This window comes from Oryx dammah, unplaced genomic scaffold (assembly GCF_014754425.2).
Source record: "Oryx dammah isolate SB20612 unplaced genomic scaffold, SCBI_Odam_1.1 HiC_scaffold_18, whole genome shotgun sequence".
In the NCBI taxonomy this organism is placed as follows: domain Eukaryota; kingdom Metazoa; phylum Chordata; class Mammalia; order Artiodactyla; family Bovidae; genus Oryx; species Oryx dammah.
In genome coordinates, this window is record NW_024070202.1 from 1,085,763 (window position 1) to 1,090,401 (window position 4,639).

Genomic DNA, 4,639 nt, shown 5'->3' on the forward strand with positions numbered 1-4,639 from the left:
TCGGACATGACTGAGCGAGTTCACTTACTTAAGTTCTTAAGTTCTCAAGTTCTCAAGTTCTCTGTCCATCTGGTTCTTTCCTGGAGATCTCACAATCAACCAACTATTCAAAATCGGGTCAGATGGTTCTCATTATCTTCCTGGAGTCACTCCTTATTTTGGTCACTGCACATGCCTTTCCTCTAGTGGTTAAATACCACTGCTCGCATGTCCTCCATCATTCCCTTGATCTCTGCGGACGACTCGGAGTGGATTTCCACGTGTTAGCATGCCACTCTCCAAGGTACTTCTCAGCTTTGAAGAAGGAAATGTCTCCTGGAGGACCACATTAGTTGTAACTAAGAGTGGGGGATATCTCAAATATAGGAAGGGGTTTCTGACAATGATAAACCAGAAAAGAAAAAGACAGGAACCTAAAACAGAGCAGGAAGACCACAGACACAACAGCCTAATCACTCTCCTGTCCCCAACGTGATTCATATCATTTTTTTTCCCTTGGATCACCTCTAACTTCTTATTTTTTTAAAAGCATAATAAGAGTTCACAAACTCAATTTGTTGTTTCATAGTATTTACTGTCATTTAATTAGCTCATCATTTGTATCAAATTTTGGAATAAAGTACACCTGTGATATTGTTTACTTCAAACTTTGTTTTGTAAAATCAATTTAATATTTTATGGCACGTGTTAACAAAACAGAAACAGAACAACACAGAAAATACTAGAGTGCATTTCATTGCATGCACAAAATAGGGATAAATATCGTTTTGTGAAACTTTAGTTTCATTCACATACAGTGAAATGCAATAAAATATTCAATGATTCTTTGGATTTAACACTTTCATATGGTAGACGCTTATATGGTAGACAGCTTATATTTATTTATTTTTAAATTTATATATATTTTTGCCTACTTATTTTTAACATCATATTTGATTGCTATCTTGGTTAGAGAATTCAACAATACATATATGCTATTTTTCTTTGACCTTTGACTATTTCAGAATGATTTTATTCCTTTAACAATGAAAATACAATTTAACTAAGTATAAAATTATTTTGTTAGAATATTTTCACCATTATACTCTTTAATTCATTGTCTTCTGAGATTTGTATTATAGAGAATTCTAAACTTCTATTTTCTAATTTTTTGATCACTTTTTTTTTTTTTTTGGTGCACATGTAGATTTTCCACCTCCCTCTACTGTTTTAAATTACAATATTTAACCAGCAAGTGCCTATGAGTGAGTCTCGTTTCTTTCAATCTGCACTTTCAATTTATATACTCATGCTTTTAATTCAAATAACATTTTTAATTATTGTTATTATCAGTGCTACACAAAAAGCAGACCTGGTCATCTTTCAATCTTTCTGTTTCCTCCTCAAAATCGTCAATTTTAAATTAGCATCAAACTGTTAAGTTCAATTTTGTCATGCTTAATATAACCCTGCAGCTTCTATACAAACGTACAACTTGAGTGACTACTTGAAGGACTGTTTTGTTCCCAAGGAAGTCTTGTTTACAAGCTAAAGTGAAAGTGAAAGTGAAAACGAAGTCGCTCAGTCATGTCAGATTCTTTGCGACCCCGTGGACTGTAGCCCACTAGGCTCCTCCATCCATAGGATTCTCCAGGCAAGAATACTGGAGTGGGCTGTCATCTCCTTCTCCAGGCTAAAATCAACCCCAAAAAGAAGCAGGCTCCAGAGAGCAGAATAAACCTCACACTGGGATTTTCTGACCTCCTGTCAGGGAATTCCCCTGACTTCCCACACTTCAGCCCTCCCTCTAGCCTAGAAGCCTGGATTCACTCACAGCAGGAGTTTTGCACAAGTAGTTCCCTCTCTCTGAAGCCTCTTCTTTCAGATCCTCTCTTGACTGGCCTCTCATCATTCAACTTTTGCACAAATGTCACCTCCACAGAGCAATCTCTCATGACCACACCTAGTCAAACTCCTTAAGAAAAACATACTGAGTTTCTCTTCTTAGAATTTACCAATGTGTTATATTTTCTTGTTTATGAAAATTTATTGTCTCTCTCTAGATACAGGAAAGGATCTTATCTATTTCATCCCTGAAATTCTGAGGTCTTCAATACTTCCTGATTAATAGACTGCTTCCCTCATTAATAAGCAGTTCTAAAATTAAAGTTATTGGGTTTAATATTTGAAATTATGTACCTACATATTTTGTAGCTTCACAGACTTAATTCCAAGATGCAGTCATCAGAGTTTGTTATCTGAGACAGATTGCATTTGCCCTTTCCAATTATTTTTTTTTTCATAGAAGTTACCATTAATTTAATAAAAGATCAATACCAGAACCACTTATTTGAATAGTATCTTCTGTGTATATTTTTGTAAAGTTATATTTTAAGATTTTAACATTGATCCTAAAAATTCAACAGATATCATACCATATCTATTCATCCATGCTGTGTATCATAAATTTAATAAAAATTTCCTGGACTTAAAAATATATGTTTTCTTTGCCAATACAGATATACTATTTCCCTTAACATGTCTTGTTTCTAAGGACTTTAAGGTAAGCTAGTTCAAAATTATAATAAGTATGCCCTTTCAGGGGCTTCTGTGGTGGCTCAGCAGTAAAGAGTCTGTCTGCAATGAAGGAATCAGAGGAGACATGGGTTCGATCTTTGCGTTGGGAAGATCCCTTGGAGGAGGGCATGGCACCCTACTCCAGTACTCTTACCTGGAGAATCCTATGGACAAGGAGCCTGGCAGGCTACAGTCCATTGTATCACAAAGAGTCAGATACGACTGAAGCGACTTAGCACACATGCATGCAGGTCCTTTAAGGTGCTCAGAAGTATTTAACCTTAGTTTTAGGTCAGCAAATCATAATCTAATAACTTTCAGAATCAATGAATGTGAAGGACAATCTCCATTAAACAAATATACATGTGTAAAAATATGTGCATAATTTCAGTGGCTTCATGGACTCTGCTAATTTTATTTACTAACTCAGATTAAGAGCTCCTGCCTTAGATGATTTTTGTTTATGTTCCAGTGTTTTCATTTGCATTGCCTCTTTTGTAAGCAGTTTGTAAATCTTTAAGAAAGAACTCAAGAATTTGACTTAAATTCATGTAAGCAATTTTAGCTTTTTGTGACTTGTTCTTATAAAAATATTTATCATATAACCTTGGATGTTAGGTCAAGAAAGTCAAATAACTTATTTTTCAATCTTTATTTGCTTCTATAATCATAGTTACATACCAAGTAATTAGTCCCAGAGGGACACGGTATATGGTAAAACTAGACATCTCCTTGTTATAGTTTCTGTTCCAATATTTAAGATTCACATTAAAATTTCTAGCTTGGAGAAATAGATTGTATGCCATGTCTTGCACCTGAACTTTGTGTAAAAGTAAATTACATTGTGGATTTTCCCAGTCTGACTGAATTTGAAAATGTATACTTATTTATGCTTGAATGTATACAAATTTTAGAGTCCAGATAGACTTAATAAATAATATTTATCTTGTTATATTATGCATTTTAACCATTAACCTTGAAAGAAAATAAATTTCTAAGTTAATAAAATAGTGCAATCAAATCTTTTATTTATTTTTTTCTCATTAGACTGAAATAATAAGCCAAGTGAACAAAAAATGTCAGTAAAAGATTTAGCATGAAACATAATTTCTCAAATGATAATGTTAAGGATATTATGAAAATATCACATTGCTTATAACTGAATTGCAGAAAATCAATGCTTTACCTTTGAAAAGCAGAGGTATTCATTGCTTCAGGCTCCAGTCTAGGACCTTAGACTTGGCGCTGCTGGTCCTATAGAGATGATCTTCTGGTTTGTTATGAATGAAAAATGGAAGAGTCTCTCTGGAAGGAAAACTCAGGTAATTTCTATCTCAACCATATCTATTCCATAGTGTATATGGAATGCAATGCTAGTTCTGCCTATCATTCTTTGCCAGAGTAGAAAACAGGTTCCAAATAAAATAGTCATAAAGCCAAAAATAAGAATAAAATATTTAAAATTATAATTTACTTAACTAGTGAAAACTGAACACATTATCTTCTTTAGTTGGGAATTTGTAGTCATCTTTTGCATACTATATTTAGCCAACAACCAAATTTTAATTTTAATTAGCAGACATTAAAATATAATTAGCAAGTAACAGAATAACAAAGCTAGAAAAATTCATACAGATCAAAGGAAGCAACATTTTTTTAGCCATAGCGAAAAGTGTTCTTTCATGAATTTAGGGACTCATGATGACCACTTCACCGTCCCCATATCCCCTTCCCAGGCAAATTTTATAGAAACAACATTGCTTTTTGACAAAAATGATGGTGATACAGGAATGGCTGTCAAAACGAGAGCACGTACATTCTCAGTCAAAATATCCTCAAACCCCAATAAACACCTTATATAAAGGAACATAGCAAATTCCAACACAGCATACACACAACAAAATTAATTCATTTATCAGAGACCAATACAATTTTGAATATGCATTTTCCAGAAGGAAGCAGGGGGCAACAGAAGCCACCTGCAACTGTCAACCCTGTGGAAGTGAAACAATGCATTACAAAATACCCACTATATAGGAATGCTAAGTGAAAAACAAATGTTTTATCCAAAAAGAAAGTTGGA